Source organism: Pseudorca crassidens, chromosome 17 (assembly GCF_039906515.1).
Source record: "Pseudorca crassidens isolate mPseCra1 chromosome 17, mPseCra1.hap1, whole genome shotgun sequence".
Lineage (NCBI taxonomy): Eukaryota > Metazoa > Chordata > Mammalia > Artiodactyla > Delphinidae > Pseudorca > Pseudorca crassidens.
In genome coordinates, this window is record NC_090312.1 from 75,190,476 (window position 1) to 75,218,382 (window position 27,907).

The 27,907-nt window shown below is 42.5% G+C and overlaps 1 long non-coding RNA gene across 2 annotated transcripts in view; it reads left to right on the forward strand.

The window, feature by feature from the left end:
- The first annotated feature begins 2,672 nt into the window (after window positions 1–2,672).
- The window catches only part of LOC137209856 (uncharacterized), a 395,103-nt gene continuing 369,868 nt past the window's right edge, over window positions 2,673–27,907 (forward strand). Inside the window, exon 1 of one of the 2 annotated variants that reach the window (XR_010936138.1) lies at window positions 2,673–3,067. This is a non-coding gene — a long non-coding RNA (uncharacterized lncRNA). Of the gene's footprint in view, window positions 3,068–4,024; window positions 4,308–27,907 lie in introns of those variants that run through there. The other variant, XR_010936139.1, reaches the window with a different exon arrangement.

Consider the following 27,907-nt stretch of genomic DNA (forward strand, 5'->3'; position numbering starts at 1 on the left):
GCCTTTTAAAAATCAACCCTTTGCCTTGGAAAGGAATTAAGTCTTTTTGTGGTGTGGGAAGAGCCGAAGGATTAAATAAATAAATAAATACATCCTTAATCTGAAATACACACGTAAGCAGAATCAACTGTGATCAGACATGGGGATGCGGTGGGAGGGAGGGGGAGGGGGGGGAGGGGGGAGGCTGACACCATGCGAGAGTGTGTGATTTTCACTCTCCCCTCCACCCGGCCTGGAGACTTCTGAGGGTCTCTCCGTTTTGCTAGGGTTTCTTCCGGAGGCTGAGTGGGCCTTACCAGGCGACAGGGCCGGCGCCTCTTTCTTTCCTCTCTCTCTCTCCTTTCTTTCTTTTTAAAAAGCCCTCAGAGAGTCTCTGAGGGGTCCAGATCTTGCGGACACCGCCCAGTGGTCGGGGGGGGGGTCATGTGTATGGCTCCCCCTCCTCTAAAGGGCTGGGGCACAAAAAGCAACTCTGCCTTCCTGCAGTTTCTCTTTCAGAAAAAACCCCAGGCCCGGCTATTGTTCATCCTCAATGAAGGGGGCCGAGGGTGACAACAGAGAGCCCTCCTCTTACCCCACACTCACCACCCACCTCCTCCCTCACCCCACCCACGGCCACTGCTCAGGGGACATCTGGGCATATGTTCTTGCTCCTGAGATCCCTGTCTGGGAGATCATGAGATCCAATATCACTAATATCTTGGTTATCTTCTTTGTATTTTCTTCAGCAATATTCCCTTAAGTCGTCAGCCCCCGCCTCCTGGCCCCCTATTTTCTGGTTCTAACAGCGTTTGTTCGGAAACATTGCCCTCGGATACCAGAGAGGTTCGGGCTGCAGATAACAGCGCGCGCCGTTCCATCGAAAGGGGATGGAACACTATAACTTGTCACCTCCCGCCTCTGAATATTCACCCTTATACCTTAAATCACTCTGGGGTTTTGAGTAAGGCCATGTTTCACCCTGAACATTTATCAAACCGGACTCTGCGGCCTCTGCTGTCGCAGGAGGACGCAAAGGCCTCCAGCACCCGGCTGACATCTGCTTGGGAAAAATTCAACAATACCCCCCCAACGGGGTCTCTTGCAAAAAGTGAAAACCAAAAATGCAAGATGATTTCTAGAAGACGGAATATACATACTAAAAATGCTGGGTTTGGGGGCTCAGATTACCTAAGATAGAACATCTCTTCGGTTGAGCCCAGACCGAAGGCCTCGCTGTACGGGTGTTTTGCTAGCGGCGAGAGACGACGTTCTCTTTGGAGACACTAGAAGGAACGCACTTCGTCCCCCCGCCCTTTATCTTTCACCGGATGATGCTCATTCTATCCGTTTCCACTTTATTGACCTGGGATGTGGGGCTGTTAAAAGATCGGCAACTTCTTGCCAAAGCTTGAAGGAGGCAGGGTCACGCGGTGCGCACAGCATCCGGCCCCTGGGAAGATGCGGCTCTGTCCTCTGCTTAGCCAGAAGGGTGTGCTCTGTGGGGTGACCACCTCAGACGATCCCGGTGGGCCCCGAATCCGGCAAATCCCCCACCCCCGCCCCGCCTCTAGCGATGCCAACTTTGCCTCATCTTTCCGGGTCCTGGAATTTCAGTCTTGTCGGTGGGGAGGCCTTAGGAGGAGACCCAGGCTGCGGGTGACTTTCCTACGCATGGGCCGCTCCTTCGCCCGCGGGTTATTCTAAGTAGAGGCTGCAAAGGAAAAAAAAGCTAAAGAGATCAGAGGAGAATGCTGGAACATTCGCCCGGGCCTTTCACCCTCACCCCAAACAGATGGCTGGGCCGGGACACCTGCAAAGCAGCCCGCAGCCGCCGCCTCCACGCAGCTCTCCCGACGCGGGCCACAGTGCCGGATCAAATAAGGTCATCTAACATCCTGGGCCCAGGGATCGCTCAGTCCCCCGCCCAAAGAACCTTCTTCTGGGCACTCTTCGGTCCCTTCGGAGAACAGAGCTTCCGATCCCCGCCTCCCGCCTTCGGCCCAGAATTTGAGCGGGCGACTCCTTTCCAGCCCCGGGGTTTTTTTCGCGTTTGCCAGGAGCGCAAACCTCCTCCTGCCCTGCGCATCTCGTCGTCCGGGCTCGGAGCATATGAAAATGTAACCCAACTCTTTGCCAGAAGTTGTTGCTAATTAGTGGATAATAAACTTCTGTAGCCAGGGCACAAAAGTCTTTTAAAAGTGCAAAGGTGTTCTTTGTTATGGCATCAGAAAAGGGATTAGCATATCAATTGGACTGGGGGGACCGGACAATGAGCCCTCCTCCCCCCGCGCTGCCCTCAGCTCGTCGCCCGCCGCTGCCGCCTCCTCCTCCTTCTTCTGCTCTTCCTCCTCCTCTTCTTCCTCTCCCAGCTCGGGGAGCTGTCAAGGAGCGGTTGGGGAGCGCAGGGCGGCAGGCCGGGGCCGAACGGGCAGGCGCAGTGCGAGCTTCCCGCCGCCCACCAGGCCGCGCAGCCTGCGCGGCCCCTCGCCCTCGCCCTCACCCCGCGCCCAGGCGCGCGCCGGGGCGTGCGGGGACGCGGAACCCGAGCGTGGCAGGTCCCGGCGGCCGCGAGGGCGGGGACCCGGCCTGTCCCGGGAGGCCGGCCTCGCGCAGCCCCACGCGGCGCCCCCTCCCCGCCCTCGGCTCGGGTCCCGCGAGCCCGCGCCCTCTGCCTCCCCCGGGCCCGCGCGACCCCCCAGCGGACTTTCCACTCCTTTGGCCACGGGGAGCCGCCAGCTCCCCACCCTCCTCCGGCGTTTCTCGGCTGACCCGCTGACCTCCCGACCCTCGCCTGCACGCGTCGGGCGGTGCGCGAGCATTCGCGACGAGCCGAGGCCCGCGGTCTCGACGCAGCCGTGGCTTCGGGGGCGGCGGGTTCGCGCGGCCCGTCCCGGGGTCGGGGTCCGGCCGGTCGGCCGGCCGCCCGCTCGAGGGCCGCCCAGGCGAGGCGGAGACGGCAGGGGCTCCGGCCCAAGTAGGCCCGGCGAGTCTCCGCGCGGCCTGGCCTGGCCCCGTGCCCCCGCCCCGAGCCGACGGGAAGCTTAGGAAGGCGGCCCCGGGCCGGGTGCAGGAGAGCAGAGCAGAAGTAAGTCTCTCGGAGACGGAGACGCGGCCCCGGCCCCCTGTCCCGTCGCGCCCTCGCCCGGCCTCGTCGGCCCCGGAGCGCGCCCGGGCAGGGAGGGTCGCCGGGGCCTGCGGGTCCGCCCGGCTCTCGGGAGCGGAGGCGCGGAGCGTGGCGCGGGGAAGAAAGGCGAGAGGGGGGAAGGCGCAGCGACGGCGCGCCTTGCTGGCCGGCCTGGAGGGGCCGCGGGCCCGCCCGCCCGCCTCTCAGCCCCGAAGCCCCCGCCGCCCGGGGTACCCCGGCGAGGAAACGTCTTCTCCCCTCCCCCCTCTCGCCTGTCTCCCTAGAGGCGGCTTCCGTCCTCTAAATGCGTTTCAAAAAAAAAAAAAAAAAATCTCCGGGGCTCTCCTCTTTCCACCCCGTCTCGCCTCCCCGGACACTGGTGTTTGGCGAACAAGCGCCAAACTCACACAAGTTTCCCCGAAAAGCAACGGCTCTAACTGCCGTGAGGAAAGATGTCGGGGAAAAACGTGGAGGTCGGTGTTTCCCTAAATGCAAAACATCACAGAGGGATCTGAAAGGAGCTTTACTTTCCCTGCGAAATCTCCATTGTTGCTTGGCGAACAATGGGAGCCTGGGCGACTGCAGGGCTGTGAGGATGAATAGGCGATCCGCGGGATGTGTGCGGGTCAGTGCTCGGGGTCCCGGGCCGAAAGCCCCTTTCTCAGCTTGCCACAATGAACCAGAGCAAGCTTTAGTCTTTACTGGGTCACCGGCCATCCTCTATTATTCAACACTTCACAACAAAAAACACTTATTAATCAGCGCTGACCAGCGGCCCCTTCTGAAACAAGAGAAGAGGGGAGAGAGGGAGAGAGAGGGGTGAAAAGAAGATTGAGAAGCCCTGGACAGATCTTTCTAAAGCCAGAGCAACCATAGGGTACTTTCCTCCAGTGGCCAAAGTTTCTCTGACACAACAAAGTTTCTAAGCAGGCCACGGAGACCTAGATTTCTCCTCGTTTGCCTTCCTCCCCGTCTCTTCCTCTGAAGAGCTTGGAGACTTTCTTGTGAGGAAGGATGGCTTTAGGTCAGATTGCTAAAGCCTGATCTTAAAGATCTAATCGCTCTTGGAAGATAAGCCTGTTTCCCAGCTGGGCCTCCACTCTGGAGATGGCGCAAGGAAGACGGTCCAGCTCTGCTCTGGGCACCCTGCTGATGGATGAGGTGTCAGGCCAGTAGTCATGTGAGGACTGGTTTCCAAATGGTATGAGCAATAGTCAAATGTGGTACTTTTTGGTGATAGTGAATGCAATCTGTAGATTCTCTACTTCATCATGTTTCAGTCCGGATGTCTGAAAAGACTAAACTCGCTTGCTAGAATCAAGAGGAATTGATGATTCCCGTGCTTAGACAAGGATTTAAGGGAAAGAATGTGATGAGTAGTTTTAGGGAAGAAAATGGTTCAAAATGTTCCATACCACGAAAATCAGTGGGTTCTTTGTTCAACTTTGATAATTTTTACAGAGCTTATTTGATGTTTGTAACCTAATTGTATTTCTTTCATTTATCTGGTTATGGGCTTATTATGAACACATGCTCAGGCATATATGGACACATGTACATCAAAGTGGAATGCTACCTACATCAGCTTTATGGATTAATTTAATCCATTTGGAACTCAGCTAGACATTTGTGATGGCAAAATTTTGTCGCCTTTTGATTTGGGGTTGGAAGCCAATAGTTCTTGGTGTTTCTGTCTGTTTTACATTACTCAGGTTGTAATTTAGCCAAGTGAGCAAAGCTCTTTTGTAATGGCTGATGTGTATAACTGAACAGAGGCAGCAGATATTGGCTCTTGGTGGTCAAAAGACATAAGACAGTTATTCTCCTAAAGAAATAGGAGTGAATGTCAAAGCAGTATTCTTTTAAGTTTAAAATTTCGTTTGTGTGCACTTCTGGATTCCTGAGTGACATAACTAACCATTTCCCTTGTTATGATTCAAAGAAGATTTTAAACCCAGAAAATGTATGGGTGGAGGATTGTGTCTTCAGCAAATTAAGCTGTAGAACTAGATGGCTTGGTAATGAAAGCAAGATTGCAGAATTACTTCGTACGAAACTACAGTGGTAGTTACCAGAGTTTATGCAGTAAATGCAAAAAAATGGGTTGCACGGTTTGGTCTCAGAAAGTGTTTTACTTAGGTGCCTACTATTTGAGATGGGCTTTTTTATGTAGAAAATATTGTGTTACTCAGATTTTGCAGAGCTCAACGCTTCTTGCAATGGAGTAATCAACTGTTATCTGAATAATTTAAAGCCTGGGATTAAAGGCCTTGGAGTTGAATGCTGACAAGCTCTCACATGTAGGCAGGGGAAAGTTTAGTATTCTTCTCTTTCTGTATATACTTTGAAAATAATTTTGTCATGTGTGGTGAATTATTTTTAAAATGTATGCATAAGAACAATGAATAATTCTTTCACAAATTGTTTTCCAAATGAGCAAATAAGATTGTTCAGAAAAAGAGTGGGAATCTGTCTAATACCTAACAGTGTGTCACCTAAAATGGAATGTTTTAAAAGGACTATTCTATAAAAAACATATTTGCCAAAGAAAGCTCCACTCTCTCAGAAAAGTGTTCAGAGGGTGTGGATACAGAGAATATATTCATTCCACAAATCCATTCGCGGGACATGACAATTTTATGTCCTGTTTTTCCTTTCAGTATTTTGGTTGACTTCCTCATTTGCTTAAGGGAAGCGTTGTTATACGTGTGTGTGTGTGTAGTTTTATTTGTAATCTGAAGGTATGTACTAAATGGGACTGATCATTCATAGATTATCTTCTGAGTGAGTTCTGTGGAATAAGCAGAGAGTCGAGGAAAGCTCTAATCTTAATATATAATACGTTGAGTGTGCGTATATATCATCACACAGCACATCATGTTAAAACATATTTATAGACTCCAAATACTTTTCTTTTCTTTCATTCTTTCATTTTTTTTTTGTTGGGGGGTGGTGCTAAGAAATTAACTAAATAGCTTTGTAATGACATCCCCTTAAACATACCAGTGAATTTGTATGGAAATTGGAATAGCTTCCACATTTGTCAAAGGAGAAAAGAATAATACATAAACATTATATTCGGCAAATGTTTAAAGAGGGAAATGTTATTTGTTGGTATTATTTACCACAGAAGCAATAGTTATTAAATTTAATATATCTCTATGAAATCATTATTCCAAAGTACAGTTATTCAGTAGTGTATACATACAGTTGCATTTTTTTAAAAAAAGAAAATACATCTGTAAGAAGAACCTAAAGATTGGATCATAGGTTTAATACATCATAAAAATTACTTTGTAGGTAGCTAAGTCATCTATATCCTGGAAATTGTTTTTGCCTTAAAAAATCCATCTGGACATTAAAAAAATGGCACATTAAAAAAACTCTCAGGCTCCAAAGGAAACAAATATCTTGACAGAACTTGTGTATCTTTATCGAAATGAAGGTTAGGTGGCAAAGCCTGTGGTTATAAAATGAAAAGTATATGCAATCTGAAATGTTTATTTTGAAACATATTTCAGTTTTTGCATTTATTCTTCCTGGCAGATGCATATAATTCAGACACTTTTCCATCTTAACAGAATTTGTCAAGTTCAGTTCCAGTATATATCCACGTGATCTGATAAAATATAGTATCAATAGGTTATCAGGAAGTGTATATGTAAACTCTACCAAATGTTGCTTTGATACATGCTACTTTTTCTTTTATCTAAAAATCAATCAGTGCAGTTTTTCATGATAGAAGGTAAAAAGGAGCTGATAGAAATTTGACTTGCCCCCTATGATTTGCCCCGTTGCCAGAGAATTCTGGTTAGTTTTATAGATCTGACTTCTGTGGGGAGACTCAACCTGGTACTTATTTATTTATAAACTTCCACCTCACTAGAGATTCCAAGTTATTTTTAGGAAACTAGAACCTCACATGATATGTGTTTATTTGATTCTTCGATTTAAATACTTCATGAGTACCGCAAAAGTAATTTTTAATGGAAAATTTTCATTAGGTTTACATGTGTTACATCTAAACATCCCTGATGTATTTCTGCACATACCAAGACATGACATCTCACTTTTTGGAAACAAAAGAAAATCAAGCTTCTGAATGAAACTCCACCCCACCTCCCCAAATTATTTCCACAGTGCTTCTTAGTTTAATATTTCCTTCAACTAACTGCATTTTGATACACATGCTATAAACTCCATTTTGACTTACACAACAATTTTTCATCCAGAAATCTATCTGCTTATATAACCATTTGTGACAAAGCAGAGTATTCTAGAGGATTTCACAAAAGGCACCTAAGATACGTGTGTGTGTGCGTGTGTGTGTGTGAGTGTGTGTGTTTAAACCATTTTAATTTCAGTGGTTTATGGATGTTTATTATCAGTTTGAAAGGAATTATTCAGCACTCTCTTCCTTTATGGTAGTTTTTAAAAAATGAAAGCTAAATCTTAGAAATACCTACAAGGTAAAAAACACAAAATGAAACACTTCTATATTTGGATTTTTTGCCCTGGTAATCAGAGACTGAGACTATAAGTTTGATACAAGTTTTTCTTTCAATTAAGGAGGCTCTTTGGAGATGCTGTAGGACACTAGCTATGTTGAGATTATGGGAAAGAGCTACGAGGCTTTTGTTTGTTGTGTTTCGTTTTTTTGTGTTTTTATGGACCAGAATGTAGATACACATCCCTGCACTCCTCCAGTGCCCCTCGTATGTTTTATTGCTTTTTGTGGGAAAACTAGTGAGAGCAGGGGTGTGAGACAGGAGGAGGTGTGGGCAGCTGAGTCTACGCATCACGTAGAGTTGGTGACATGCTGCTCATGATACTGAACCAGTCCCGTGTGCCAGGAAAGGATCCATCTTTCAAGCTTTTCCTTCTCTGTCATTCTCCTGCCGCTCCACTCAAAGTGCCTAAGAGATCCTAGGAAAACTAAGCTTTCACAAAAATCATTTGTTCTGTACCTGACGACATTGGTAGGAGACAGAGGCAGGAGAGTGACTCAGGTCTCACATCAGGATTGGCCCTTTGGAGTTCATGGTAGTCTGCAGCAATGTAATGTTATGTTTTATGTATGTGCACGATGTTTTAGTTCCCAGTAGTTTGCATGTACATTGCAGATGCATGGATTCCATATTTAAAATTAAAACCCTAAAAACGAGAACATTTGCTTGAACGTATTTTGTAAGAAAAAAAGCATTAGAAGAGAAAAGGTCTTAGCTATGGGGAGGGAAAAAATACATAGCCATGAAAATAGATAATTGCACTGCATTGCAACTAGCTTTAATCAAACTCCCGTTTCCTGAAGACCACAGTTAACTGATGTTTATGAACATCTCAAGAGTTTTTCTAGATACTCCGGCTTCTTCTGAAAGGCAGCTTTTATAAAACCAGCCAGCTGAGACTCAGCAATATCTCAACTGCTTTTTATCCCAAGGTGGTTTCAATGATCCCCTGAGCCTCAGGGATGAACAGGTTTCTTTGTGCATATACGTTGCCGCAGAGTCTAGCCGGGAAGAGTCACTCAGGGGCCACCTGGGAGGAATTGAGATTGTGCCTCTGGGCCTGGGTCAGAAGGGCTGCTAAGCTTGACGTGACAGATTCCTTGGGCTTTTGTGGAGGACCTAGTCCTCAGGAGCAGAGCCACAGTTTCTCCAGCTGTAGAGTAATAACAATTTCATGCTTTGCTGAGGACCTGGGTTTGTTGGCATCAATCCTAGTGATTCCTACAGCTTTAAAGAAAATGAGCTTTGTGATTAAGCTTTCATTCTCTCTTCCTTTCCCTCCTCTTCTCTCTGTCCTCTTCCTCCATCACTCTCTTCCCTTCTCTTTCCTCCCTCTCCTCTCAGACTTTAGTGCCGCTGAGTCAACCCTGTGGACAGATGCATATACTCTGCTATGGGTTTGCTTGCTTTGTTAGTTACTCTTTAAAACCTTTCAGGTGAGGGCTTAAATGAAGAGACTTTACTCAATTTTTGTCTGTTTCTTTCTTCTGAACGTTCCACTCTTCTAAGAAGCTAAATGTCTTCGACTAGTGTCCTTGCTGAGCACAAGCCTCCCTCTGGTGTCCGGAGGTCAGGCCACAGGCATGGAGAAGACCAGATTGCAGGTGTCATGTTCATCTAGGGTGGGCTTAAGGTGGCCTGAGGTTACTGATCTGAACCGTACCTCTGACACTGCCTAAGCACAGTCTCAAACCTTCAGGAACTCTCTAGGTTTTTGAAGTTTTCTGGATCTGGAAAGAAGGGGAATGAGCTGCCCTCCCTTGATAATTTTATTTTGATCATGTTTGCTTCCCTTTCTAAAGAGTGTGTGTGTGTGTGTGTGTGTGTGTGTGTGTGTGTGTATGTAAGGGGAGAGAGAGAGATGACAAATGATTGTAGGCATAGCTGCTGAGATATGAGAATGGCCTTACTTTAAAGTTGGAATGCAGACACACATAAACGTGGTTATCAAGGACTTTTTAGAACATCAAAAGAAGTCAAACAAACTAGGACAAATAATTCTGCAGTTTTACAATGTCTCTAGTTAGGAAATATACTTGTATAGGTGGATCAAGAGATTAAGGGAACTCAAAAATCTGAATTGCCTGGGAGATGACAGAATTGTTGGATTGTAAGAGAGGTTGTCTGTTGTGTCCCCTGATCTTTAAGACCAAGGGAAGGCGGGAAGAAAAGGGAACTGACATGTAGTCTGGTTTACTATATGTTGAACGTCCTGCCAGGCTCTTTTACAGCACGTTATTTCATATATTCTCACCAGAACCCATCAAGGTAAGTGTTAATTTTTCTTCATTTTAGAGATGAGAAAACTCTGGAGAGTTATGTAACCTGACCAGGGTCACACCGCTAACACATTTTGGAATCCAGATTAGAATTCAGATAAGCTTGTTTCCAGAACCTGCAGTCTTTTTCTTAAACCAGGAATATCTCACATGATTTATTTTCCTCATAAGCATTCGTGGCAGAAGTCAAGATTTAATCACCATGGATTTTCCCAGACTTATCTTTCTTTATGTTCTCCTTCCTGTGGTTACGTTAGGCTTCGGTCCCAGGGGCCAAAGCGCCTATGCTTTGCCATACGCTCCTCTCGAAGACTCTATTCTCTGGCTTAGACTGCTCAGTTCCCCCTCAGTGCCTTCACCAGGATGTTGACTTGGGCCGCCTTTTATTCACATGGGTGTGTGAACTGATGGGCTTGGGACCAAACCTCCTTATACACCTATCTATACATGAAATGGCATTTTATGTTGCATTCTACTGTGAAACAGAAATTGGGCAAAGGCAGTCGCATAGGCAGTTGCTTCTCAGATATTTAATTTGGGGATCTGATGATTCTTTTTCCTTCTTTTCCCAGTTCTTTAATATTTATTTTAAGAAAGCTTTTTTTTTTTTTTTTTTTTTTTTTGCTATCCTATTTCACATCCTAATGCACAATCAAGCCAATTAAATCCTGAATCTGAACCTTCAAGGGCTTGGGCTAGTTCTTTATTGAGGTTAGGCATCATTCTGTAGCAGAATTAACTCTTTCAAGCCCTTGATTCATTATATTGCATTTATTAAATGTTTGATATTTAGTGCTTAATTCTCAAAGAAAGGAAAAATAAGAGTATGTTGGTAATTTACCTGTATTGCGTGGAGTGTTCTAGATATGAGTATACTGAATATAATTCTCTGCTTCAGTTTTCTTATCATGAGAGTGGTAATCCTTATTTTAATTGGAACTGTAAAAGTTTATTAATACTGGTGAACACCTTGAAAATGATAAATAATATCAAGTACAAAAATCAAAATATAAGTGGTAGGTTAGAAAACATTTAACTTCCAGTTAAATTAATCCTTCTATTTTTTTATAGTTTCTTGTTGAAACATTAATTTTCTTTCAAGAGTCTTACATTAAAATCTTTAAATGACTGTTGCTCATATAAAAGGCTATTTCTGAAAAAGTAAAGACCTTAATGTAAGTAATCTAAGAATTCTTTTCATTGAGCTAAAAACTCAGAGGAAATTAGGTTAAAAAAGATAGAGTAGTACTTTAACATTTGCAGTATTTTGGTGATTAAAATGATTTGGTAAATGATGATGAAAATATGAAAGAATATTAAAGTTTAATATAGTGGCTTTTGGATTGGAATTAAACATTGGAGAGCACACCAGGTGTTTGCTTCAAAGATACAAATGACCTTGGAAGTTATGCTTTTGGATGTACCTTACTGTTTGTAGTACTGCTCAAAATCAAGGATTGAGGGTCACTGTGGGGAACAAAGGGAGAGAAACAGTAAGGGCACTTACTCATACGGATTCTTTCAGATTAGTACCATGATGTCAGCGACCAAAATATTAGCCGAATAATCATTAGATCTTGAGTTTTATTTGGAGCTAAATCTCAGGTGAGCCAGTATAGTTCTTTTGACTTTGATTTCATTTCGTCATCTTCATCCCCCAAATGGAGATAAAATTGCTTACTTGCAAAAGAGATAGTGAATACTAATTAATTAATGGGTTTGAACATGGCTAATAAATTCCATTTTCTTAATTTAGTTTTCAAGGCTACAAATTCAGAAATGCTAAAGATGCAGAAGTTCTGTGTTCATATGTAATGTATCTCAATATTGGGGTTGTTCAAATGTGTACCTAGCAGACTCAAAACACAGATGAATTTCTTGGAGAGCTTAAAGCTCATTTTAACTAGCCGAATAACAATGGAACTCTTGGTAGAAAACGGTGAATTCTACTGGCTTTACCTATAAAGCTTAAGGGGTGTGTGTGTGTGTGTGTGTGTGTGTGTGTGTGTGTGTGTGTGTGTGCTGATATATTCGGTTACTTTTGTCTTTTAGGTGGAAATCTAGAAAAATATGTTTGTGAAAATAAACCGCCGAATCACAATGAATCCAAACTGTCACTTATCTCCAGTTTCTGATATGTACACAGTGTCCGAAGGCATGGCAGCCTCTGCCTCTGAATTAGCAGGCATGAGTTTATACTGAGCTGGTCTATCTGACCCGCTTGACCTAATTTTAAGGAATTGTTTGAGGTTTTCAGGAGTAACTTATCACAGTAGTATCACCTGTGCAGGGAAGTAAGTTAGACCACGTGGTAGCCTTCCAGGGTGATTGGGTCTCATGTGTATGAGGTGTCTTGGAAAAGGCACTGGTCAAGGAGTCAGGAGCCCCTACTTCTAGGGCTGGCTCCGCCTCTAACCAAGTGAATAAGGCAGGGAGCGCTACCAGTTTCCTCAAATGTAAAGTGAGTGCAGTGGGTTAACGTCATGCCCGCCTTGTGCTGCAAACCAGTTCTCCCAATTCCTAGGCTGATTCCCTCCCTATTGTTTTACGCTATGTTTCCAAAGAGTATTTTTGTGGGCCAGGGATCAACTCCAGGCAAACTACGTGGCAGAGAGTAATGCCTGCAGAGAGCTGTGCACGTATTCAATAAATACATATTGCTTGAAATACTTGGTGATTAATTAACCATCTAGAGAAAGCCTGTGATCAGTGCTGATGACTAAACCTTAATGGCAAAATAGTTAACATTTATTGAGTAGCTCTGAAGTACCAGGCACTCTTTGCAGTTTGCAGGTGATATCTCACTTAAGCAACCATCCAGGAGACACATCTCAATCTTCCTGGACAGTTTTGACATTATGGTATTATTGGCCGTTCTTCTCAGAAAAAGTCTTTTCTGCTGGACTTGTTTGGAGTCTCCCCCATTATGTCATTTGAAGAAATTCAGTAAAGGAAAACGGATTTGCATTGGGAGAAAGCAGGGCTAAATATCTATGGAAAACTCAAACTAAAGCATTGAATGTATACATTGCATCTTGAAAGCTATAGCCAAGATCATATTCGAGCCAGAATCTTTCTCATCGTCCATGGTTTCTCCCCCTTTTCTGAATATTTAAGTAGGCAGAATATAGGCAGGAAGTGGTCTTTAAAAATTCTTTTTACCATGTAAATATCTCAAGAATCCATCTTCTCCCGTCCATCCCTGGGATAATTGTTTTAGTTCAGACATCATCACCATCTCTCTCATGGAATGTTATAATAGCCTCTACCTGGTCTCCCTTCTCACCCTTTTCCAATCTATTCTCTTTTCTTGCTGCCACTGTATTTCCTAACATTCAAACTGATCATATTTAAAATTCTTTAATGGCTCTTCTTCACACCCTGTAGGGTACATTGCCTCTTTGTCACCTCCTTCCCAGGAGGAGGGAGCTACCCCATCCTCTGGGTTTCTGTGCACTTCGATACGCACTTCTTTTTGCAAGTGTATCTTACGAATGTCTCTCCTATTGGTCTGTGAGTTTTCCATAATAAAACATCTTTGAAACATATTGGTGATTGGCACATTGTTAATAATGCTGAAGGAATAAAGAACCTGGGGTTCTTGAGCCATTCTGGGTTCAAATAGAGGAGACATAACATCACAGTTCATTAAAATTGCTTTTCTAATCATTATCTTGTTTGAGTCTCATAGAAAAACCCAACCCTATAATTCTGATCCGTGAAAAGGGCTTGGTTCAGCGCCTGAGAATTCCTGAGAGGCAACCTGTTTGGCCAGGTGATAGTTGGGCAGGGCCCAGAGATAACTATTTCAGGATTACTTCCCAAAGGTCTGATCCTCCTTCCTGAGAGTAGGAGTAAAGTCTTAGCACCAACGTTACCCTGAGAGTCAAAACTGAATCCCTAGTCCTCAAAGGAAACGTTTCCAGGGCTGAGCATAGGATGGTATAGGAGGGCTGCAGGAAGTGAGGGAGAGAAAACATTTCTAGAATGATCTGAATGAACATGAGTGAAGAAGGGGGCAGAGAAGGAACCCTATTAGGGGCCCTGCAGAAGCTTCTCAGATCTGAAAAACCCAGAATTCTGAGACAGGATTGCCAAGTTCTGGCAAATAAAGCTAATGGCTATGGTATTCAGAAAACTTTTGTACTTAGAAAAGAGCCTTTTAGCATCAAGGTATTTCTTCAACTTTCTTACCAAATTCCTTCACTTTGCCATACTTCCTGACATGCCATGAAATAAGGACTTGTCTTTGTTAATAAGCCTTTTTTAACAGACAAATGTGCAAAAGGCATCTCAAATTTAACATGTCCAGAACAGAGCTTTTGATCTCCTACCTCTCCCCAAATCTATCCCCTGCCAAATCCTCCCAGTTTTTCCTCTCTCAGTAAATGATATACCCATTCCCTAGAAGAAAACAAACAAAAAAACTAGAAGCCATCCTGGATTCCCCTTTCTCTCTCACCCGTACCCATCCATCAGTAAACCCTATCAACTCCATCTTTCCTAAGTCCCACCACATTTCCCTATCTTTACCGCTGCCATCTTACACTGAGCCACTGGCATTCTCTCTTGATCTACTGCAGTAGTTTTCGGACTGGTATCCTTATTTCTACTCTTGACTCTCCTGCTCTCCAAGATAGTCCATCCCCCACAGAGATGCCAAAGTGAACTGTTAACCTGTAAATCAGGTCACTTTGCTGGACAGCTCAAAACCACACAAAACTTTCTCTCTCACTCAGCATAAAATCCGGAGTCCTTAACAGTGACCCACACCATCTACCTACCACCTACTCTTCTAGTTCCTTTCCTTCTTTTTTCTCCACACTTTTTCCTTTCTAGCCATTCTGGCCTTCTTGTTCATGGATCTTGTGCCTTAAGAAACTAGTGGATTTTCCTGCTTTTCATTGGTTTCTTATAAGTTCAGAGCTAAACTTATGGTCTGTCTCCAGTAAGACTATGATAATATACATTTAAAAAAATACCAAGAGATTTCTGGCTCAGCCTTACTTTCTTACTATTATTTTATCTTTCTTTTTATTAATTCAAACTTAAATTTACTCCTTACTGACTTTCTTGTTGTAAAATCAATATACATGTTTATGATGAGAAAATCAGAAAATATAATAAAAAAGTAGAACAATATTCTTTTTTTTTTTTTGGCTGTGTTGAGTCTGTTGCTGCACGCGGGCTTTCTCTAGTTGCGGCGAGTGGGGGCTGCTCTTCGTTGTGGTGCGCGGGCTTCTCTTGTTGCGGAGCACGGGCTCTAGGCGCACGGGCTTCAGTAGTTGTGGCATGTGGGCTCAGTAGTTGTAGCTCGTGGGCCCTAGAACACAGGCTCAGTAGCTGTGGCACACGGGCTTCGTTGCTCTGCAGCATGTGGGATCTTCCCGGACCAGGGCTCGAACCCGTGTCCCCTGCATTGGCAGGCGGATTCTCAACCGCTGAGACACCAGGGAAGTCCCTAGAACAATATTCTTATCAGACTGCCCCCACCCCAATTCTCCAGTGACCTTCCCCCCATTACTTCTATTATAAAGTTTAAAGGCTTTAGCATGAGTTATAAATCCTGGTTTCTTCTTACCTCCAGCCTCATCTCTCAACTCTCCCCTTTCACTTGGCTACCTTCTGTTCATTCTTCAGGTTTCAGTGAAAACATTAGGCTTTCTCAGATACCTCATTGGTGAGCCCTCCGTGCTTACCGACTCCTAGCACTCTATTGTAAGGTGATGCCATTGCCCCTATTGGAGGACGGGGACAGTGTCTTTCTTATTCTTCATTGTATCCACAGCTTTAGCTTAGTATCTGGTCCATAGGAAGCTCTTAATGAATATTGATGAGTGAATGAATAAATGAATGGATGAGAAGCTCTCACTCAGGGAGGGTTTTTGAAAGTATCTGTCCAGGGTTTAGTCTGTACAACAGATATAGTATGAGAGGTGGGCAGGGAGTAGATGTGAATTATAAGACACTTTGAATAGGTACACTTTAGGGTGTAGTATTGTCAGAATCTTTTCCGTTGGTGGACAACCAATAAGATTCAAGATTGCCAACGCCCTCCTTCAGTAGGGGGTCTCTTCATCTTCACCTTAGTGCTCTTTGTGGGAACTATTGAGTTTAAATGCTTGAACACGATAGAATCAAACAAGAAGTTGGGGAACCTGTATGTGACCTTTGTCACCATTCTAATTTTATTGACCCTCAGTATTCATTTTATTGATTATAAAATCAATGGTGTTTTTTTTGTTGTTGTTGTTGTTTTGCGGTACGCGGGCCTCTCACTGTTGTGGCCTCTCCCGTTGCGGAGCACAGGCTCTGGACGCGCAGGCTCAGCGGCTATGGCTCACGGGCCCAGCCGTTCCGCGGCATGTGGGATCTTCCCGGACCGGGGCACGAACCCGTGTGCCCTGCATCAGCAGGCGGACTCCCAACCACTGCGCCACCAGGGAAGCCCGATGGTGTTTTCTTTGTGTCTGTAACTGGGTAGCAAGCACTGTGAGTGTGTAGCAGATCTGTGGCTGTATTTTCAAGCTCAGTCTCTCATCAGGATGGCAGAGATTTGGCTCAAAAGTAATCTATTTTCTGAATTAATGAAATAGCTTTTATTTGGCCCTGCCATCTTTATGGAGCAGTTAAATCTTTGCTCTAGGCAGAAGTGATGGCAACACCACTATTTACAGAGACACAGCAATGTGCAGGGCTCAGAGGTGCAGACAGTTTCAGCAAATAGTTCATTCTAGGTTCCCTGGTCTTTCATAAAATGGTCCAAATAGTCTCTTCATATGCAGAAGTTTTTTACAAAAATGAAAAATAAAGCATCTCACATTCAGACAAATGTTGTTGAAGGTGTTGGATTTGGAGGCCAGTATGATGAAACTGATTTTAAATATCTTTTTTTTCCCCGTCAGACTTCCTATGAACACAAATTGAGTATCCCCATCCCATAAGTAGAGATTTGCTTTTTCTTTACTAAAAATAGTTTTCATTTATTGAGTGCCTACCATGTATCATATAATCTTGTTGAGCCTTCAGAACACCATGATAGTTGGCTGTTTTTACTCCAAGTTTACTGAGGCACTGAAGGTGCCTCAATGATAAATATCTTAAAACCAAGATCACAAAGCTGGGGGTCCACTTGTATTTCTTTGATTCCAAACTCCCTGCTCCTACCATGAGAAGAATCTAGGAAGAATGGTGGAATTGTCAATGTAGAATCTAATGTATTTTAAAATGCTTAAGCGAGAGAGAGGCAGGGACATATATACACTACCAAACGTAAGGTAGAGAGCTAGTGGGAAGCAGCCGCATAGCACAGGGAGATCAGCTCAGTGCTTTGTGACCGCCTGGAGGGGTGGGCTAGGGAGGGTGGGAGGGAGGGAGACGCAAGAGGGAAGAGATATGGGAACATATGTATATGTATAGCTGATTCACTTTGTTATAAAGCAGAAATTAACACACCATTGTAAAGCAATTATCCTCCAATAAAGATGTAAAGAATAAATAAATAAAAAGCAAAAACTATAAGAATACAAAAATAAATAAATAAAATGCTTAAAGGAAGCAGTTAAGAGATTTTTTTCCCCTAACATGCAAATTTACACCATAAATGTATGAATGAGGCTATTATGAAGGTAAGAGATAGTTCTTTTGCAGGTGAGGGCAGATGCTCTGGAGAGAGAATAAGGTGGGATAAAGTTGTGAAATGCTTATTGACTCTTAGAGCTGAAAACATTTATAAGAGTAATAAAAAAGAAGTGAGAATAGACTATAGATTCTTTGAGTCCTGTGGTCGATTAAGGAAACGTGAAAAGACAGGAAGCAAAAAGCTGGGTATTCTAGCAGGCAGATCCTAAAAGTAGGCTTAGAAACAGACCCTGGTGGAGCAGCCGAAGGAAACAAGACGAGAAGCAACAAAGAACACAGAGTGCTTTGATCAGGAGAGTATGGCCCAAGTCAGAAGACATATACCAATCACAGTTCTTAAGAAGGAGATTTCAAGGGTGACACTTACAAAGTGGTTATAGATACTACTCTGTAACCAGAAGCAAGAAGGCATTTTTCTCCAAGGGTCATAAGGGGGAGGAGCAAAGGCAACAAGTACTGAAGTTTGATCTAGAACTGGTTAGCAGAAGTCAGGTAGACTAGACACAGGCTGGGGTTCCGTTGACTGCCCTTCCTACCCCAAGGGCAGTGACAACATTTAGTCTCTTGGAAGGCTTTGCTTGCTGACCGAATGGCAGATGCCAAGATAAATTAACTACAATCTCTGTCCTGGTCTCAACAAGATCCCCTTGTGAGGGTAGATGGAAGAGGGAGGAAAAGAGACAGATGTGGAAGCAGAAAAATCACAGACAGCACAGCGAGTTATGTAACACCAACATGTACATAGAAGGCACTTTGGAAGCACAGAAACAGTGATGATTAATTATTAGAATAGGAACACACACAAACTATTATGCAAAGTCTTAAGTGTTTTAATGTCATGTGCAAAGTGCTATATACTAGCATAGTTACAGAAGAATTCATTCTTCCCAGGGGCTTTAAGGAAAACTTCATTGAACAAGGGATATTTGAGAGATTTTGAAGGGTGGGATTTTCTCCAGGCGGAGAATGAAGTTAACTACAAGGAACGAGAGAGAGGATTCTGTACCCTTGTTCTTTCACAGAAAGATTCTAGGGATAGAACTATAATCTATCCAGTCAACCAGGGAGAGGCACTCAAACTGTAGACTCAACCATAGTCTTCTCTTTCTTTTCTTTTTTTTTTAATTTAAAGAGACATTTATTAAAAGTAGATTATTATAGTAGATCAAGTACAGAGCACATAAATATAATGTATATAATTTTTATAAACATGTTTTGTATATGATCTAAAGGATCTTATAAAATAATTATTCATGCTATAATTTTTTATGGCTGAGTAATATTCCATTGTATATATGTGCCACATCTTTAAAAAAATTTTTTTTTAATTTTAACATTTTCATTGGAGTATAATTGCTTTACAATGGTGTGTTAGTTTCTGCTTTATAACAAAGCGAATCAGCTATACGTATACATATATCCCCATATCTCCTCCCTCTTGCATCTCCCTCCCACCCTCCCTATCCCACCCCTCTAGGTGGTCACAAAGCACTGAGCTGATCTCCCTGTGCTATGCAGCTGCTTCCCACTAGCTATCTATTTTACATTTGGTAGTGTGTATATGTCCATGCCACTCTCTCACTTTGTTCCAGTTTACCCTTCCCCCTCTTCTCTTTCAGTTATCGCTAAAATGTGAGCAGTTGCCCAGCTCCTGTGACAGTTAAGCTTATAATGATGGATTTCTTTATTGCGGAAGTGTTTTGTTGTGGATGTCTGTGTTTACAGGTAAAGCATACAGGAAAACTATTGGAGCTCTGAGTTCTGCAGTGGTTGTTGGAGAAAAGCGTGTGCCTCTGGTAGACGAGAGGGTCAAACATGGAGTGTGCGAATGTGTGTCTGTATGAGGGGTGGGGCAGAGCCACGGCAACGCCGGGATACTGGGAAGAGGCTGTGACTCCTACTGCCTTTGGGCTTTGGAGACCTCCTGCTTGGGCACCTGTAGGAAGACCGTGCTGTCCTGGCATTTGGCTGATGGCCTTTGCGTCAGGTCCACCTCTTGGCAATAAAAGACCACGTTTTGTACGTGATGATATTCTGGCTCCCATAGAAAGAGTTAAAGGAGAGAGTCTTCTTTCAGAGATAGTATGAGTCTTCAAATTATTTTCTCTGGTCTAGGATATTGTGTAGAACATGTCTACGTCGTTTACCATTGCTTCTCAACAGCTGTCCTGGGGTGGGAAAAGTCAGGCACAGTATGTACCTGAAACTGTAGAAATGTCAGCGTGTGCTACGCTGATATATTAATTCCAATAATGGTGATTCAGAAACACATATTGCATATACACCATATGGGCCTTAAATATTTATGAAACCTAAAAGTCAGAAAAACCACTCTTTAAATGTAAAAGTTAAAAGTCTATATAGTTTTTCATGAACTAAGTTTTAAGCATTTAATTTTTAAATTTACATGTTACTGAAAGGACACATGATTAAAAATAAAATTAATTCTTATTGATTACCTACTTTGCAGAAGACACTCTGTTAGGCACTATGGAGGAATAAAAAGGATGCCCAGAATTTGTCAGATTCTTATCTTGTTCTTCTGACTTTCTATTTTTACCACCCATTGAGTGGTAATTTCTCATTGTAGGATAAGAACTGAAAAGGAGAATAGGGAAACCTCAAATCAGGCTACTCTTTGTCTTTTCCAAGCGACATGGCATCTAGGGAAAAGCAGAGCTTAGGAGGAGGTTGTAAAGCAGTGATTGTCAAGAAGGCGTCTTAGAATTATGAAAACAACACTTTTTTTTAAAAAACATCTCTTCCAAGCTTGGTATGGTACTGAGTGATTTGGCATAATTTAGTCTAACAGCTCTGGGCTGGTAACACAGAAACCTGTCTTCTAGCTGTGGCTCTGAAACTAATTAGTTATATCTTAGTTTACTAATTTATAAATGAGTGACCGATTGGCTTAACCTTAAATTTGATGTTATACAGATTATCTCTCTAGCCTTTTTACATGTTTACAATGAAGACTTCAGGCTACTGAGAACTAGAATTGTATCTGTTTTGACCACTATTGTATACCATGTACCTAGTACAGTTCCTGGCATGTGCGTTCCAGGAATATTTAGAATGAAGGAATAAGATGATTAAAATCTAATCTTAATAAAGAATTTCCTGACACCATCATGTCCCCCTTTTAGGAAATGTGGCTTCTATATTTATTGCATTTGGAAGAGGAGTTGCATTGACACTTGCTTTGTGACATAATTTTAATATAAATAACCCTTTACTATACTTTGGACACCCTTTATCCATTTTACTTGCTCCTTTCTGTCCTCATTGTTATTCATCAACTACTTTCTATCACTCTCATCCATCTTGATAATTTCAGCTTATAGTTCGTCTTTCTACTTTAGCTCCTGTGAACATCCTTAAAATTTTTTACTTAATTATTGGATACTTGATTTTTTTTCTTAACTTCCTCATCCTCACCTTCACTTTATGATTATTCCCATGGGATCTCATCCCCACCTAGAATGGTTTATCACTAATATCTTAAGATCCGTTATAATAATTATTATTTCAGTAGTATTATTTTCAGTGTTTCCTTTTCTCACCAATCTTTATAAGTTGTCCCTTGAATATCCTTTCACACCAAATAACCTGATATTTACTTTGTATTTTTAAAACTCCTTTTCCCTGGGCTATTGATTTACTTTTGAATTTTTTTGAATCCCTATCTACGCTAGGTCCCATGACCACTGATGAAACCTTGACATTTGGAGAGTGCAGTAATCTTGCGTGTTCTCAGTCTTGCAGTGGACCTGGTGTGCCAGTTCTGGGATCTAATGCAGCCTGACTGTGCATTACCGGCTCTTGTCCTGCCAATTGGAGAGAAGGTCATAAAATCATACTCATTGGGTCCTATAGAAATTGATTCAGTCTATCCTCAAACTTGTTTTTTGTGATGTTACATCACATTTGGATGCAACAGTTCCAATCCATTTCTCTACTTCTTATGTCCTCAGTCTTATTTATTTATTTTTGCGGCACGCGGGCCTCTCACCGTTGTGGCCTCTCCCGTTGCGGAGCACAGGCTCCGGATGCGCAGGCTCAGCGGCCATGGCTCACGGGCCTGCTCCGCGGCATGTGGGATCTTCCTGGACTGGGACACGAACCCGTGTCCCCTGCATCGGCAGGCGGACTCTCAACCACTGCGCCACCAGGGAAGCCCCTCAGTCTTATTCTTATTTCTTTTACACTTAAGAGAGAAGCTTTCCTGATTTACATAGAACATTGAGGGCCTCTGTGGCAATAATACTGTCAACTTCTTTCTCTTCAATTCAGAAAATCCCTTGTACCTCCACTCCCTGTTCTCCTGGCTGCTGTTCCTTTTTTCCACGGTTAATTCCATTAACTTGTGCTTGATCCTATCACTACCTGATTCCTCCAGGAATTTGTGTATTTCTTGCAGGTTTAAGTTTCCAGATCTCCCACTTACTTGTATGTTTCTTTTGAGTAGTTCATTGACTTTGTGGCTCGGTTTTCTCATCTGTAAAACAGAAAAATTATACTCATCTCATTGGATTGCAGAAGGATCAAATGAGGTAAAGGATTCTTATGTGTCTTTCCACCTGCTTCTTTGTGGTGACATAGTCTTAGCTACTTGGAGCAGAATTGTAAAATGTTTCCTCCCAAGTCATTACCTTTGCTCTAAGTAGGACCAGACTCACAGTAAGCAGAATACTCTAACTTCAGAATGTGTAAACATATTTGTGATAAAAAAAAAAAAAATCAGGCTAGAGCTAGAGATATACTGCTACCCCAAGGGGATTTTTTTTCTAGAAATGTGGAGCCTTGCTTATTAAGAAAAATGAGAACAGTCAATTTTGAAAATAAAAGTAACAGGCAACTTGGGTATTAATATGGCTTTTAAGAGCTCACTGTTTTACCTACAAAACAATGGGGTTCGACCGGGTGATGTCTAAGGTTCCTTGCAGCTGCAGTCCGTGATACTATGGCCTGAGTCTGAGCTCCACTTATGGGTATGAAATTCATAGGCTGAACTCCTGTGTCTCCAGAATTATAAGGCAGCAGCTCAGGGATGGTACTATTTCATCAGACAAAGAAGAATTTCTTGTTGCAAATGATTGTACTATTAGTTTTTGAGAGAAAACTCAATGATCTGCTCAGTGTACAAGAAGCAGTATTGAGTGTTTCCTAGCAGATAGATAGCTGGCAGGCTTAAAATGAGTATTGATGTGTTTATGTGGAGATAAGGATACACGTTAGCTTTTCTCAGAATTCCATTTTCAATTACTCTTGAGCTAGTTTGAAAATTCATCGTCTTCACGCCGAATATCTTCTAGTGTGCCACGTACGCTGCGTAGCAGACCCTGACATCTCAACAGGGCTCACCTAAGTATGATCAGGCGAAAATTAAATGGAATCGGGGAACGCAGCTTCCTGGTGCTGCTTTGCTAGTCAGGAATCAAGGATTTTTGTCCATTAAGAGATTTATACCTGTATCTCTTCTCTTTTCATTCTTGTTTTGCTTCTCACTTCTCTCCCTCTCTTCCTTCCTATTTTTCTCTTTCCTTTTTGTCTGTCTTTCCTTTCACATAAAATCCATGGCTTTTTAAAAAAGAACGAGCAAATGCATGAATACAGATCTCTCCAGCTTCAGCTGCTCTTGCTAGTTAAAAGCAGAGAGAAGGCTTCCCTGGTGGCGCAGTGGTTGAGAGTCCGCCTGCCGATGCAGGGGACGCGGGTTCGTGTCCCGGTCCGGGAGGATCCCGCGTGCCGCGGAGCGGCTGGACCCGTGATACATGGCCGCTGGACTTGCGCGTCCGAGGCCTGTGCTCCGCAGCGGGAGAGGCCACAGCAGTGAGAGGCCCGCGTACCGCAAAAAAAAAAAAAAAAAAAAAAAAAAAAAAAAAAAAAAAGCAGAGAGAATATCCCAGAGAACTAGGACTGGAGGGGGTATTGGGAAATCATTCAGACCACTTCTCTAACCTTAGGCCACCCCACACTATACCGAGGTAGCATAGATGAGAAAATTCCATCACCTTTTCTTGTCTCTCTTCCAATATTGACCAACTTTCAGAAATGCTGCAATATTAAACCTGCTGCTAAATTGTCTTTAATGCTGGCAATGGTGAATATGTTGACAAGTTAGAAAAAAAAGGGGGGCCATTGAGGCATGGTCCCAGAAAAGTTGGATTTTTCTAAGCGTGATGCTTTATAGGATGGCTATAGGTATATGCAACCTAGGATCGAATGGATCCTCCTGAAATATAATAAGACTGTAAAACTCAGCTACTTTAAATCCTGTCTTGGTCCCATATGCGGCCACAGCTGTGAGGTCCACAGTATGGTTATTTTAAATCAAACTGTTTTTCTAAAGATAGACAATTAATAATGTTAGCAAACTTGTGCATATTTTTACAACTTAAAAGTTTACTTACTTCATAGAATTTCATGGATTGTTAGATTGGAAATGGACCTTAGTTCTCTATCAGATGCTTAAATCCCCTTTAAAATATCCAAATGACCATCTATCCTCTATCTGAATATGTCTTGGGGATAGAGTGTGCTTATGAAGGCTCTTCCATTTTTAAAGCACTCCAATTATTAAAAAGTTCTGCCTTATATGAGAAGATTTAGGCGTAGACTAAGTATTAATCTAACCAACGCTTTTTCATTCAGGATTTGTAGCTTGCTTGCAAAAAAAATACTTCGTCTTATTCCAATAAAAGGAAGCAAAGCAAAAACCAACCTGAATGTAATTTATAAAGCTAAATAGATTAGTGAGAAATGATTAAATTTATTTAAAATTTAGGTTTTTGGTAGTAATGCAAAGAGGTGATTTGTTAAAGCAGGCCCACATGCAAGGTTTTTAAAAATAACTCATTATATATATATTTTCCTTTGGGGAATCCAATCTTTTATTGCCTAAACTATTGATGACTTCAGCTGTTACATTTGTCTTATAAGACTTAGGATCTGCCCTTTGTTTTGCCTTTGTCAACAACATGATCTTAAATATATATTAACTTATTTTCATTTTATAAAAGCAAAATCTTTGCTATAAAATTGTCTCAAAGCATACTGCAAAAGTAAAACATTCTATTAGCTAAAACAAGAGTCAGCTGACCTAAAAATGGAACCTATTAAGAGTATAGTATTTAACACTACAAAGTTTTCCTTTTAGTTTGCTGTTGGCATGAAAAACAGGCAAGTGCAGGGGAAGAAAGAGCCATTTGACTAGATGGTGGGGGGTTGGGGTAGGTGTGTTGGCACTCAGAGGTGTGCTGTGGTGAAACATGCCACCCTCTGCCTCTGCTGCTTGGCTTCTTTACACAAAAAGTGACCTGATATAGAGGGTTGTTGAAGAGATTAAAAATAAAATACACAAAGTATCTGATAAGCAATAAAAGACAGCCACATTTATGACTCATATATATACCTAATAGCCATGTTAATAATGAATCTGTAAATTGAGAAGGATCTCAGGGTAGTTCCCAGAGTTAATGACTAAACTGTCGCTTCAAGAGTTTGGAAGGTAGCTATAGTAGAAAGATCATGAACTTTGGAGTCTGAAATGCTTGGTTTTGAATCCTGGGTTTGCCACCTGTCGGAAGAGTGACTTTCGGCAAGTTATTCATGTAGGCTCTCTCTGCACCTACATTTTCTTATTATAAATATCAATGAATAAAGCATATAGCGAAGATGGGTGTTTAGCAAGAGCTAATGCTCCCCTCCCCCAATATGGCTAATCTGTTGCAGACACTCCTGAGTTGAGAGTGACCATAACCAGGCAAGCACTATCTGTTTATTTTCAGAGTCTAAGGATTCAGATTGCCAGGCAGGTTTTGAAGTTTTGACATTGTAACATGCTAGCAGGGTCCCCACTGCTCCTTGAATGCAGACTTGTTATTGTTCTGTGTAGCAGTGAGGCGTTTCTCCCAGTCTTCACTGGATACCGTATATCCTGAGATACAGAGCCCCATGGCACCTCTGAGACAAGGCTATTGTCATAGACTCAATGTCTTCACTTCAACCTATTTTTCTAACAAGTGACGTTTATCCAAAACTCATATGGTTTCTTTTCTTCTCCTCAGAAGAGAGGGTTGTGCAAGTTTCTGAAATGTGGGCATTACAGGAAAAATAGAGACCTGGAATCCAAATACCTGGGTCTGGTTCTTAGCTCTGCTACTTACAAGCTGTGTGACTTTGGGCAAATCACACACCTAATTTTAGCCTCAGTTTCCTTATTTATAACATGAGAATAGTAGTAATAGGTTGATATCTTCACAGAATCGTTTTGAGAATCAAGAGAGATGATAAAGTTGCTGGAAACTGAAACTATGTTATGTAAATGTGAAGCTTATTATCTTACCAGACCTGACCCGGTCAAGGAAAACACCACCTTTGGAATCTCCCATAAGACAGAGATGGTCTCTCAAGACAGCCTAAGGCACTGCACTTCTCAGCACAAGTCCTCTGGGGGACACGGCTGGGGGAACATTGTGCTGAGACTCTAACTGCAGTAGACTCCTTTCTGGGCTAGATGGCTTCGTAAGGAGACTGGTCCGCAATACAGATTCTACCTCTCACTCTGGCCTGTCATAGAAAGACTAGACAGTGTGGGTGACTCTAGTTGAACCTACACTGTCGCCAGATAAATAGCTCGAAGTGCACGTCGTTCTTAAGGATTACCACCACAGATGAAGGCTCATTCATTTATAATAATATCTGATAATTATATCACCCTGCCTGTTACAGAATGCTTGTATAGACATTGTTTGCTCTGATCTGCATGTAAAACCTCATGAGGTCCATAAATCAAGTATCATCATGATTTCCACTTTACAGATTTGCTTCAAATTGGTTCCCAATGTCACCTAGATATTTAGTGATTGAGGTGAGACATCAATTGAGGCATTCAAATTGGATTGGATTCATGACCCATTTTTTTTCTCCCACTCTCAATATCTTAAGGTATTGTAAGTAATGAACCCAAGCATTGGGAAAATAAAGCTGCAGTGTGTTCAAAGACTTTAAAAGTCTGCATGAGATCATTTCTGTTTTACTGTGCACACAGGTAGGCAAGTTTTCCCTCCAGAGGGCCAGCAGGATCTCACTTCTTTTTTAGATGTTCTTCTTGTGATTTTGGATGATTAGGGAAAAGAGAATGCTAAATGTTAAGAAGAAAACACGAGGAAGTTAAAAAAACAGTAAAATGCTGGTAACAGAAGTTGTGAATATGGAAATTTAAAGAAGTACCTAAGTTTGTGCACAACCTCTTGAATAAATTGATGTGTTGTGCTTGAAATGTCTTCATGTTCTGTATGAGACTGACTTTTAATGTCTGTGGCTGGATATAACGGAATGCACACGTATAAAAGCATCTTTTGCCACGATACTGTTTGTTTAAAAAACGGCAACGAGGGCTTCCCTGGTGGCGCAGTGGTTGAGAGTCCGCCTGCCGATGCAGGGGACACGGGTTCGTGCCCTGGTCCGGGAGGATCCCACATGCCGCGGAGCGGCTGGGCCCGTGAGCCATGGCCGCTGAGCCTGCGCGTCCGGAGCCTGTGCTCCGCAACGGGAGAGGCCACAGCAGTGAGAGGCCCGCGTACCACAAAACAAAACAAAACAACAACAGCAAAAAAAACAGCAACAAGAGTTTGCTTGCCTTCCTGTAAATTGACATAGCTTTGGATTAGGATAAAGTAAAATCTCCTTGGCATGGCAAACCTCCAGCATCTTCTCCCCTCCTTCTTCCAAAAGAGGCATCCACCTTCATACCAACCACACCAGGGCGCTGCCAGTCCGTGGAGAAGTCAGTTTAAGTGCTGGGTTGGTTTCCCTTCTCACCACCACCTTTTGATGATAGATTATTACTTGTTGCTGTTACCATTCATATGACTGAGATATCAGGTTAAAATGTTTTATCAACTTTCCCAAGGGTTATGTTCTTTTCAAAATATGGCACTGAGAAGAAATTTTTCTTTTTCCTTTCTCCTACTTTCACCTCTGATAAACTTTTTCCAGCTAAAAGGATATGTCACATCCACTCACTTGTAAGGAAAATTTGAGGAACTCCTCTTTAGAGTAATTTATTTCTGGTTTCATTAGCCGAACTTTGTTCTTCCCTCATCCCTATATCATTCCTTCCTTCCAAGGAAAGAATTTTCAAGCATGTCAGACTCATAATTTAAGTAAGAGCCAGTATCTGGAGTTTATTTTTATTTCTGTATTTACTGGAGTTTAGGGAAGGACTAAGCTAGTGCATAGTTTATAGACAAAACACATTGTTGAATCTGTAATGTATGATATCCGTGCTCCAAAGAACATTTATATTACATTAGTACATTTATGAGTTATCAATGTATCTGACTAATTTATTAGTTGAAGAAACATAA